Raw genomic sequence first — 13,044 nt, 5'->3', positions numbered from 1 at the left:
AAATTTCTTTTATGCATATTCATTTTGGAAAGCCTGAAAACCTGACTGGCAAGGGGGTACTCCAGGACCGAGTTGAGAAATACTGGCTTAGAGCACAGATAGCAGTTGAGGAAAGCCTCCGTTTAGTGTTGAGATTGGAAATGAAACATCAAGCAGTGACTGAGTATTTGTTGACTCACACATTTGGAGCAGCCATTTTAAAGAAATATACATCTGGAAAAAAATGAGCAGTGCAAATCCAACAACTTTTAAGTGCCAGGACTTCCATGTGATTTCAAAACTTCCACATGCAGCCATCCCATTTTGCAAACTTAATCGTGACAGGGCCACCAATTAAGTTGTGAAGCTGAAATTTTTTTAATATTTTTTTTTTAAAATTTTATCTTGGAGGTGGAATTAAGAAGAATTACTCCTTTCTAAGTTTAATCAAATTTGATATGCCGCTTAAAAATTGTCTAAGCGGTGTACATTGCATTAAAAAATATAAAAACTTTGGGGGTATATAATTAAGACGTGAACAAGTTTCAAGTTTTATTTGTATTTGATTAATCGCTTAATTAAAATTGTTTCTAAGCGAATTACAATATATAAAAGTGACATATAATTAAACATAATACTAAAATAAGAAATAACATATAAGGTACTATAAAACTAGCAATTTATACAATGAATACAATAAAAAAAGGGAGAATTTACATAACAAATATATAATAAGCTAATAAATTTATACAATAATGAAAAAGATATCAACATAAAAATGAAAGAATTAGGAAAAGAAGCGTGGAAAAGAAGAAGAAAGGGAACGAGGAAAAGCTCAGAAGTAATTTATAAGTTAAAGGCATCCTTGAATAAAAAGCATTTTAAATTCTTTTTAAAATCGCTTAAGTTACTTTCATCTCTTAACTGTAATGGTAATGAATTCCAGAGTTGCGGTGCTGATACAGAGAACCAAAACAAGATTGAAACAAATAGGAAAAGAGGGTAGAACTACTGTCGTAATAGGAAAGAAAGACAGAGGTCGATACAGTGGGGGAGGGAAGCTATGCTCTTCCTTATTTGATTTTTAAGGGGAATTGGTGATCAAGAACAGAAGATACCAGATGTCATAGGCATCCTTAAATTAAAAAAATTTAAGTTCGTTTTAAAGTTTTAAGTTCTATAAAGTTTTAAGTTCTATATTTTCTTCCTTTCTTAAGTAGAGTGGAAGTGGGTTCCAGTGTACAGGCTCGGTTACTGAAAAAATACATATTTGGGCAGTATCGTAGTAAAGGTGTCTTAAGGATGGAACATGTAAAAGGAATTGATTGAAGAGCAGGAGGGGGGGACAAGTAATCTTTGATTCGTCATGTAAAACCTGGCCAGAAAGGAACACTGTTTTTAAAAATGTGTCCATGCTTCTGAGCTGCTGCAAAACTAAACAGGAAAAATGTTCCTATAAACGTGTTTTTATTTTTCCTTTTGTAAAATATGTTGGTTTTTTTTAAAAAACCCCGTGTAGATTGTTTTACAACCCAAACCTCGCTCACACTGTGCCTTCTTCAAATTTCTGCATGATGTGGATCTCCGTGTGTGAAGAACGGCATTCTGAAATCACCATTTACGTATGTATGCAAACTACATGTTTGAATGCCACTATTTATATATGGAGATGCTTGTAAACTAACCACCGTTAACTGTCAGGGCATTTTAAATCGCTGGTGTTCCGAGAAAGCTTGCTTTCTTGTACAATTGAGTCTCCGTTCCAAAGGTGAAGCAATAACTCTTGCTGAGCTTGTGAGGCTGAGCATAAAGAGCAAGAAGGCGCGTTTTAGCTGATAAATAATTGAACCTTCAAGTCCCTGGGAATCAAGGCCACGATTTCGAAAATGGACTCAGAATTCAAAGGGGACCAATGCAAATTGTTTAGAGTCGTTGTCCAAATTTTTTTTTTAAATTAAGCTAACAGCAGCCAAGCGGCAGCATCTAGAAAATCTTGGAGACATACACATACACAACCCCCCCCCCCCCTTCTCCCAACCTCTCCATGGGTCTGGCCTCTCTTTCTCTTTCTCCTCCCCTCTCCCCTCCCCTGGTAGGTCTATTGTCTTCATGGCCCTCCCAAAGTAGGAGCAGCAATTGGGCCCACAGAAGCAGCACTGTGAACAGGGTGCTTGTGACTGATCGTACTAGGCCAGGGGTCTCAAAGTCCCTCCTCGAGGGCTGCAATCCAGTCGGGTTTTCAGGATTTCCCCAATGAATATGCATGAGATCTATGTGCATGCGCTGCTTTCAATGCATATGCATTGGGGAAATCCTGAAAACCCGACTGGATTGCGGCCCTCAAGGAGGGACTTTGAGATCCCTGTACTAGGCTCTTTCCTCTGTCGCATCTGTCTTCAGGAAGTGACATCATCAACAGATGACACGCCAGAGGAAAGGCCCTGGAGGGGCAGGCCATAAGCAGCCATTCACAGCGCTGCCTCTGCTACTTTGGGAGAACCTCAGGTAGAAAAAGAGATGCTGGATCCTTAAGGGAGGGGGTTGGAGTAGGAAGGAGAGCAGAAGGACCCCACCCAGCAGGAGGGCAGGAGATGGCAGATCTGGGTGTCTGCGTAGAATTCTGTATGCATGTGCAGAATTTTGTGTGGATGGGGAATTTTGTACTGCAGTAAAGATCTGCTGGCTAAGATTTCCTAGAGATTATGAAAATGACTATCAGTTCATAGAGGTAGAAACTTTAACTAAGAATTAGTCTGTTTCTCTCAGGAGAAATGAAAGCTGCATATTTCCAGTTCAGCAAGAAATGCATTTGGAGGATGCTTTAACAAACTAAACTATGTCGAAACTTTTAAAAGCATTTACTGTAAAATCTCCTGTGCACACCAGTTTTCCTATCAGCATAATATTTTTATACCAGGGGTCTCAAAGTCCCTCCTTAAGGGCCGCAATCCAGTTGGGTTTTCATGATTTCCCCAATGAATATGCATGAGATCTATGTGCATGCACTGCTTTCAATGCATATTCATTGGGGAAATCCTGAAAACCCGACTGGATTGCGGCCCTCTAGGAGGGACTTTGAGATCCCCGTTTTATACGGTTCCAGAAGTACCGTGTCATACTGTGTATTCAATAACAGTTAAAGCTGTTCACCGAGGACCCTGGTCAGTTTGCCAGAGGGAATGATTCACCCAGCTGGTCCATTACCTCATCTGCTCCAATACAACTTTTAAGAAAACCTATTGTCAGTCTCTTTCTAACAGCCTACAAGTATCTGGCTACATTCACATGGACTAGCCCAGTGACTGGAGGACCACCAATTGGGTTTTCAGGATAGCCCTAATGAATATGCATGAAACCTAATATGCATGCCTGTCACTTCCATTATATGCAAATCTCTTTCATGCATATTCATTAGGGCTAGCCTGAAAACCCGATTGGCCTGGTGGTCCTCCAGGAGAGGGTTGGGAACCACTGAGCTAGCGTACAGCAATTCTTCTTAAGTCGGTATTCATAGATTTCCTGCAGTTAGTTCAATTATAATCAGGAACCTTACTTAACCCAAATCCCTCCGCATACAGACTCTTGTTTGCAATTTTAATTACATCGCAAATCAAAAATCAGCATGTAGCCTCTCTGCCAGGTTTATAGTATATAAAATTTGCTGTCTCCCTCCGATATTTCCCGTTTGCCTTCTATATGTGTGCAGGATAATCTTACGACTGCCCATACTAGTTACAAGTAAGTGGTGTTGCCATTTGGCTGAGCCTGAATCCACAGTGGGAGGGCATGAATTTTTCTCCCTGCCTTCTTCTCGCTCTCTCATCATACCCTCCCTGGCAAACGCTCCCCCATCCGCAAAAAATACAAATACCTGAGCTGGCAGGGATCCCAAACCCTGCTATCTGAAAACCTCCTTCTCTGGTGGCCAGAACTCTTTGCAAAGTTGCCAGGGGGCATCAGTGTCCCTAGCCCACTGCTGCTGTCAGCTTCCCGCATGAAAACTCAGCGTGCATAGGGGTGCTGGCGGCTGCCGATAGGTGCCGAACCTGGAAAGAGTTCTGGCTTTCAGAGAAGAAGATCTTCAGTTGGCAGGGTTTGGGAATCCCCACCAGTCACAGTAAGGGTGTGCCATACCCTCTTTGAGGTTGCAGCTAAGGGATTTGGGCACCCAGGGTTATAGAATAGTGCATAGGCAGACGCATGCACAAATCCAAATTAATGCCAATTAACTTTATTGTTTATGTTTATTGGGGGGCTTGATAGCCCACTAAATTCATAAGGTCATAGTGGTTTATAAAATTATAGGAGCCATAGCTCATAGATCTGCTGCCTATCTCCTGCACCCATCCAGTGTTCAGCATCTGCCTTCCCTGGATCCCAACCCTCCCCCACCAGTCTTTTATTGGTCCTTGGCAGTGGTAGTTTTGGCACATCAAAGCACAGAGGAAAAATCCCATGATGAAGAGAACAGCAAAAAAAGGAGTAGGGCTTAACCAAAGGTTTCCAACAAGCCAGGTGAATACACAGGAGGAAACATTTATTGTATAAATCCAAGATACAGGGGACACGACACAGCACTGTGTTTTGGCACAAATGCGCCTACCTCAGGGGTCAAATCATTCTACAAAAACAAATAAACTACAAATATAAAAATCGGATCAACATAAATAAATCCATTAAAAAAAAACAGCAACATGCTCTGAAGCTTTCCCTCTGGCCCTTCCTGCCTCCACTGACATCACTTCCTGTTTCTGCATGGGCAGGATGGGTCAGATGGGAAGCTTTGGACCAGGCTGCTGAAAGCATATGTGCAACAATGTCACCACCCTGGGCCATCAGAAGACCACCTTTAAGATAGACTGGCACGGGAATCGGATGATGTTGATTCGCAAGTAGGTGGAACGAATAGGGTTACCATTAGGCTCCAGAAAAAAAAAAAAAAAAAAGAGGACAGATTGAGACATCCGGGTTTTATTTCCATTGCTTTCAGTGGAAGTAAAACTCGGACGTTTCAATCCATCCTTCTTTTTCTGGAACCATATGGTAACCCAAGGAAAGAAGCCACTTTGCACTGAGGATGGGAATTGGAAGGACAAGAGCAGTAGAGAAATTGCAATTCATTTTTTAAATGACAATTAGGGCTCTTTTTTATCAAGTTGCGGTAGAGCGTTTTTGTGCGAGCAGCCAAAGTAAATGCGCCGATGCTCATTCAATTCCTATGAGCATTGGAGCATTTACCTTACCAGCCTGCACTGAAATGCTCTACCATGGCTTGATAAAAGGAGCCTTGATAATTAATTCATAAGTTGCAGAGTTAACTGTGATTAATTTGCAGCCCTACTATTTGTACAATTATTTACTACTTGGGTTCTAGCTAGGTACTTGGGACCTGGGTTGGCCACTGTTGAAAACAGGATATTGGGCTTAATGGACCTTTGGTCTGTCCCATTAAGGCAGCTCTTATGTTCTTAGGTGAGCCAAGTATAGAACAATGAAGCCATTGTGACATCACTGATGAGGCTGGCTCTTAGGCATTGGTGGAATGAGGCTTTATGACATCACAATCTGAGCTCTGGAATGTTGCTACTCTTTGAATTTCTGCTAGGTACTTGGGACCTGGGTGGGCCACTGTTGGAAGCAGGATACTGGGCTTGATGGACCTTCGGTCTGTCCCAGTATAGTAATTCTTATGTTCTTATTTTATTTTCATGGACTCGTGGAAAACTTTTTCATCAAAATTGCTCATCTCAGTCCAACAAAAAGAGAAGAGTTTTCTTTATGTCTCTTCACTTCACTTCATTTCTCAAAAGAAGGCAATAATTCTTTTGAGAAAAAAACAGAAAACCCACACCTTTTCCTTATGAGCTGTCAAGTGTTCCCTACCTGAGGCTAAACCTCTGCAGGGAGAACATAAAAGATGATAATGGAAGGGCTTCAAAAACTGTTACAGAAATTAGAAGACAATATTTTGACAAATGTAATGATTTAGATCAGGGGTGTCCAACCTTTTAGCTTCACTGGGCCGCACTGGCCGAAAAAAATGTTTCTGGGGCCGCACAAACTTTCAAACGATGCAGCAAGACACAGGAGGGAGCCGACAAGATGGTAAACACTGGGGGGCAGCAGAGGAAAACACTGCATCGCCCTCGACCGGGGCCGCACATAATACTTCACGGGGCCGAATGCGGCCCTCGTTGGACACCCCTGATTTAGATTGTAGAAATGCCATGACCTCAATTCAGTTAAAAAAAACAAAAACAAAAACTACCCCAAAACCTCTGAATTGAGACTAGCAGAATATTGAGAGAGAGCCTGTGGCATTTTTTCTTTTCATGCCGCTAAAACAATACAGGATTCTGTCCCATGGAGATTGGCTTCTATGTAAAAAAAAAAATTTCATGCTTCAAAATTTCACAGATTCCAGGTATATGCTTATATGAGAGATGTTTCCACTCAGAGTGACTATAGTTCAGCACTTTTTTTTTTTTTTTTTAATTATGCTTTCATTCCGATATCAGTACTGTATAGAGCAGGGGTCTCAAAGTCCCTCCTCAAGGGCTGCAATCCAGTCGGATTTTCAGGATTTCCCCCATGAATATGCAAGAGATCTATGTGCATGCACTGCTTTCAATGCATATTCATGGGGGAAATCCTAAAAATCCGACTGGATTGCGGCCCTCGAGGAGGGACTTTGAGATCCCTGGTATAGAGAATCTGGGCCTAAGTGTACACATTTGATATTTCAAGTGGCCCAAGAAGTGCACATCGGGGCCAATATTCAGACCACAGGAGTTAACTAGGCTCACTTCCGCAGTTGGCACCGAGCCTGGAAACTCAATGCCGGGTCATTTCCACTGACCGACACTGACTACCCAGGCTATTTTTAGTCATTAAAAACATAGCCATGCCAATATTCGGCACTGGTCTGCTAGCTTTAGAATAGCCAAAGCTAGATCAGCCTATTTAAGCGACCTGATCTGGCCTCAACCTAGTTGGCCATCAGCCTGAATTGCGCAGCTAGCGGGCTAATAACTAACTGCTAATATTCAGTCGGGCGCCATTTTGGTGAGGGTGCAAGCACCCATCCGCCTCTCCTTCCAAGACCCCTCTCACAACTGCCGTGTGTGCACACCACTTCCCTCCCCCCCACCGCTGTAGTGTTCCTGGCATGAGCTGCAACCCCCAACCTACTGTTGCGTCAGCGTCGGTTCTTCCTCTGATGTCATTTCCTGGACTCACGCCTAGGAAGTGATGTCGGAGGAAGAGCCCATGCTGGCGTGACGGCAGCTTGAGGGTTGCTGCTCGTGCCAGGAACATTACAGAGGTACAGGGCAAGGGAAGCAGCACGCACGTGGCAGGAGGGGGCGGGGAAGCAGCGTGTGGAGGTGGGTGGGGTGCCTCTCACCCTCACTACGCCCAGTGGAGCTAGCTCTGACAGGTGGCAAATCAAGCAGCAATAATCATAAACAACATATATACTGAATAATGTACTGCTCATTTTTCTTTCGTTAAGTGCATATTACTGTTTACTGCTAATTGTTAAATTCTTTCAAAAAGGTTTAAGATCAATAGGTTCAACTAAACCAGGTTATTAACTACAAAACAGAGTGCATAATGTGAGTCATCTTTCTGCATCTTTTTTTCAGTTTTCTTAACATTTTTTGCTTTCTAGAGAACAGCTCAGTAGAAGGAACGTTAAAGCTATTTCTTCCATTCTGGTTGCTGAGAAATATTCTTCCAGGAATTAAACTTTATGAATTCATCTTCATTTTCTTGCCACCGTTGCCCCCTTCTGTTTCTTTCTAAGAAACCTTTTTTTGTAACATTTTAAATATTTGTCTGGGTTCACTATGGGAGTTTTTGAAATTCAATCCCCTCACCCCAGCTCTCAATACCCGCGGACACACATAGAAACATAGAAATATAGAAACATGACGGCAGATAAAGGTCAAATGGCCCATATAGTCTGCCCATCCGCAGTAATTATTATCTCCTCCTTTCCCTATTGGCTAAAGCTCTTAACATTTGCATCTCCTCTTCCTATAGGCTAAGGCTCTGTGCACCTGCATTGTGAGGTCATAGAGCTGCCCATTTGCAGTAACCATTATCTCTTCCTCTCTCTGAGAGATCCCATGTGCCTATCCCAGGCCCTTTAAAATTCAGACACAGACTCTGTTTCCACCACTTCTTCCGGGAGACAGTTCTACGCATCTACCACCCTTTCGGTAAAAAAGTACAGTCAAACCTCGGTTTGCGAGTAACTCGGTTTGCGAGTGTTTTGCAAGACGAGCAAACACTCAGCAAACTTTTGACTCGCAAACCGAGTGTTGACTCGATTTGCGAGCACCCCGATAACCGGCATCGCTCCCCCTGCTCGCAAAGGCCCCCTCGCTCCAACCGGCACCTCCCACCCCCCCTCCCCACGCAACCCGGTCCCCCCGCCTGAACAACTTAAACTTACCCCCCCCCCCCTGTCTAGCACAGGCACAGATCGTGTGCCTAGAAGATCTTCTGGCTTCCGGCTTCTGCCTGCCTGTTTTGAGCATGCATCTGCGCATGCTCAAGGACTTCTAATTCTCCCTCTCGCCGAGATTCTCGGCAGGCAGGCAGGCAGAAGCCGGAAGATATTCTAGGCACACGATCTGTGCCTGCGCTAGACGGGGAGAGGGGTAAGTTTAAGTTGTTCGGGCGGGGGGGCCGGTTCGCGCGGGGGGGGGGGTGCTGGTTGGAGTGAGGGGGCCTTTGCGAGTGGGGGGGAGCGATGCCGGTTATCGGGGGGGGGGGAACATATCAAAGCGAGTTTCCATTATTTTCTATGGGGAAACTCGCTTTGATAAACGAGCATTTTGGATTACGAGCATGCTCCTGGAACGGAGTATGCTCGTAATCCAAGGTACCACTGTATTTCCTTAGATTACTCCAGAACCTATCACCTTTTAACTTCATCCTATACCCTCTCATTGCAGAGATTCCTTTCAAATTAAAGAGACTCGACTCATGCGCATTTACATCACATAGGTATTTAAACATCTCTATCATATCTCCCCTCTCCCGCCTTTCCTCCAAAGTATACAGATTGAGATCTTTAGGTCTGTCCCCATATGCCTTATGACGAAGACCACACCATTTTAGTAGCCTTCCTCTGGACTGACTCCATCATTTTTATATCTTTTTGAAGGTGCGGCCTCCAGAATTGTACCCAATATTCTAAATGAAGTCTCGCCAGAGTCTTATACAGGGGCATCAATACCTCCTATTTCCTACTGGCCATACCTCTCCATATGCAACCTAGCATCCTTCTAGCTTTTGCCGTCACCTTTTCCACCCATTTGTCCACCTTAAGTTCATCACATACAAGCCCACCCAAGTCACGCATACACACACATGCCGTCAGGGTAGCGCTCGACAAATCCCTTGCACCAGATCACCATAGGCAGTGGCATAGTGAGGGTGAGAGGTGCCTGGGTCGTAGTGATCCTCCCACATCCTCGTCTCTGCCCCCTGCTCCATCCCCGATTCTCTGCCCACCTCCCTTCCCCTGTACCTCTAGTTGTTCACCACCGCGAGCGGCAACTTCAACGTGCTCCTCGCGACCCCATCGGCTCTCCCTCTGACGTCACTTCCTATGTGCGGCACCCGGAAGTGATGTCAGCGGGAGATCCCAAATAGTAAAACAGATATTATGCTGCTTATCCTAAGAATAAGCAGTGAATTTGCCCAAAAGGGAAATAAAAAAAAAAAAACAACACCTAAAAAGAAAACATACTGTGGAGAAACACAATGTTCTTGACTTTCCTTTATTTCTTAAAGATATCTTCGGACAACGGTAAAATTAGAGCACATCAAACATCAAAAAACTACCATGACCCGACACGGGCCGTGTTTTTCAAGGGTCCAGTCAAAACAGATGGTTGGTATAACAAAATTGATTGCAGTCACAAAGAGACCAAAGTGTGAATCAAAGCAAGCGCTAGGCTCTGATAGTACCGTATTTTCACGCATATAACGGGCGTGTTATACACAATTTTTACAAACCGTGCATAACCTTGCGCGTTATATGCATGAGCACGTTTTACAACTTTTTTTTTTACATAGTTCCCCCCCCGACGTCCGATTCACCCCCCCCCCCCGCAGGACCACTCGCACCCCCACCCCGAAGGACCGTTCACACGCACTCGCACCCGCACTCCCACCCCGAAGGACCGCTCGCACGCACTCCCACCTGCACCCGCACCCCCACCCCGAAGGACCGTTCGCACCCCCACAGCCTCCCGATCCCCCCCATCATGTAGAAGCTCCTACCATTGTCCTGCTGCTTCCTCTTGGCGGTCCCTGACGTCAGAGAAAGGGCGGGACCGCCGGAAGAGGAAGCAGCGCAGACGCAGGGCTCACAGAAGGGCCGGGACCGCCAAGAGGAAGCAGCAGGACAACGGTAGGAGCTTCTACATGATGGGGGGGGTCGGGAGGCTGTGGGGGTGCGAGCAGTCCTTCGGGGTGGGGGTGAGGGTGCGGGTGGGAGTGCGTGCGAGTGGCCCTTCGGGGTGGGGGTGCGGGTGCGAGTGCTTGTGAGCGGTCCTGCGGGGGGTTGAATCGGACGTCGGGGGGGCATCAGGCTTTCAGAGTGGGGACAGGACTTCAAGGGGGAGAGGAGAGTCGGGGCGGGTGAAAGGAGAGTCGGGGTGGCCAGAGGAGAGTCGGGGCGGGCGAAAGGAGAGTCGGACGGCAACGGGAGAGTCGAGGCGGCATGCGCGGTATACGGGTGTGCGCGTTATATAAAAATTTATTTACATAAATTACAGTTTCCTGTGCGCTATACCCGTGTGCGCGTTTTACATGGGTGCGCGGTATATGAGTGAAAATACGGTATACCTCAGGGTGCTGGGGCTGTAGCTTTAACCACTGCACCATACTCTCCCCATTCTTCACATCTGATAATTCCTAAACAAAATCTTTGATGTCAAAAGATGGGTTTGTGGAAAATTCAGCAATCTTAAGGTTTTTCATCCTTAGGGAATTTTCCCAAAACTGTTACAGAAATTAGAAGACAATATTTTGACAAATGTAATGATTTAGATCAGGGGTGTCCAACCTTTTGGCTTCACTGGGCCGCATTGGCCGAAAAAAATGTTTCTGGGGCCGCACAAACTTTCAAACGCTGCAGCAAGACACAGGAGGGATCCGGCAAGATGGTAAACACTAGGGGGCAGCAGAGGAAAACACTGCTTCGCCCTCGACCGGGGCCGCACAAAATACTTCAAGGGGCCGAATGCGGCCCTCATTGGACACCCCTGATTTAGATTGTAGAAATGCCATGACCTCAATTCAGTTTAAAAAAACCAAAAAAAAAACACCCCAACATTCCGGTGAAGAATCAATTTTTCCATAAACAAATATGAAAAAATGAATGCAGAATTTTTGGGGAATAATAAGGTATTTAAGTTAGTATTGGGCATATTAGCAGCTTTTGTTGCATCTATTTAAGATATGTAGTTATATATTTATGTCTTATATTTCTTTTAAATTAGGTTTCGTTCCCATACACATCCGGGGGAGGGGAGGGGGATACCGCATATATATTTTATGTCTGTTTACATTTCTGAGTTAATAATCTCTGGTTTCTCTTTAGACCAAATAAATCTTTTCGCCTTTTACATTTCTGAGTTACACAGGGTTGGGGGTAATGATGTCTTTTAATTTCTGTAGTTCAAAAGTGCTTTGTAATGGTTTGATATGTTTCAGATGTATATATTTATATTGCACTGTTCATAATAAAATATAATAAATAAATATAATAAAATAAATATAATAAAATAAATATAATAAAATTAAATAATTTAAAAAAAATTAAAAAATTTTTTTTTCCATAAACACAGTCGAGTCCACAGATAAGAAAACTTGTTTTGGTATAGGTAGAAGGTCTTAGTACTAAGCAAGGAAGCACTCTGTTTCCCATTCTCTATTTGGGGGTAGGGGTTTAACGTGCGTAATACCGCACTAGCCGCTAACGCCTGCATTGAGCAGGCATTAGTTTTTTAGCTGGCCACGGGGGTTAGCACGTGATCGAATGGTCCGAGGCGCTAACCCCGCTAGCGCAGCTTGATAAAAGGAGCCCCTAGTGTTTAAACAGATAGAAGCGGTAGCCTTGCAGAGTACATTTTTTGCAAAGGTCTTTCAGTTAGGAAGTTAGAAACTGCTCTGCTGTTCAGTTGCCTTTCGGTTAAACAATAGCGCCTTAATGTTTAAAGGGAAGAGCTAAAAGGGCAGGAAAAGTACAGAGTGACTCACCCAGGAGGGATAGCTGACATCACTTTCAGTTTAGAGGCACTTCTACGGAAAGGTACACCAGAACTCAGCTGCATCTTGTCCTGAAGAGGTGCCGAGTGAGGATCTGCTACGAAGAAAAACTCCATTGGAATATCTTACCATCTGATATTCAGACTTGTGAAAAGATAAACTTGAGCTTCAGTAGGCTGCTGAAAACTGACTAATTTAATGCATTTGTTTATTGATGGTTTTTGAATTTTGACTGGCAAAATGTACATTGTTCTTTTAGACTGTTCTTAGCTTGATTTTAATATATTTTTAATTCAATTGTAAATTCATTTTGTATGTGAACCTAGAACTATATGGTGTGGCAGTATATAAAAATAGAATAGGGCTTAGTGCGCATTCCGGTACCCAAATTTGGGTGTGAGGACTTACACTCAATGAAGCCTGGTGTAAATCCTAGCACACCACTTGGGCGCACAGCCCCCAAATTCTGTAACCCTGCACATCATTCTATGGAAAACCCCTGCCCCGTTGGATCACTTAGCCAGATCTGCGTGCAAATCCAAATTGGAGCCAATTATTGATTATTAACAGCTCATGAACTCAATGTGCAATTTTGGACACCCAAATTTGGATACCATTTATAGAATCCAGGGGATACTGCATGCAAATCTTCTCACATATATTGATAAGAGCTATCTTGAAAATCCAACCACTGCTCTGCTTCTGAAGTCCTTGAAGTCAAGCCTACATTGACTAGAAAAAATGTGTGCAAACGTAAGTATTGCATACAAA

At 44.0% G+C, this 13,044-nt stretch overlaps 1 long non-coding RNA gene across 3 annotated transcripts in view; it reads right to left on the bottom strand.

Moving 5' to 3' along the window:
- The window catches only part of LOC117363212, a 119,417-nt gene that overhangs the window by 86,256 nt on the left and 20,117 nt on the right, over positions 1 to 13,044 (bottom strand). For 2 of the 3 annotated variants that reach the window (XR_004539995.1, XR_004539997.1), the window contains exon 2: positions 12,265 to 12,367. This is a non-coding gene — a long non-coding RNA (uncharacterized LOC117363212). Of the gene's footprint in view, positions 1 to 12,264; positions 12,371 to 13,044 lie in introns of all 3 variants that reach the window. The other variant, XR_004539996.1, reaches the window with a different exon arrangement.

The sequence above is a fragment of the Geotrypetes seraphini genome, chromosome 6 (assembly GCF_902459505.1).
Source record: "Geotrypetes seraphini chromosome 6, aGeoSer1.1, whole genome shotgun sequence".
NCBI lineage: Eukaryota > Metazoa > Chordata > Amphibia > Gymnophiona > Dermophiidae > Geotrypetes > Geotrypetes seraphini.
Note: the sequence above shows the minus strand (reverse complement) of the source record. Positions and strands in the feature narration are given on the sequence as shown.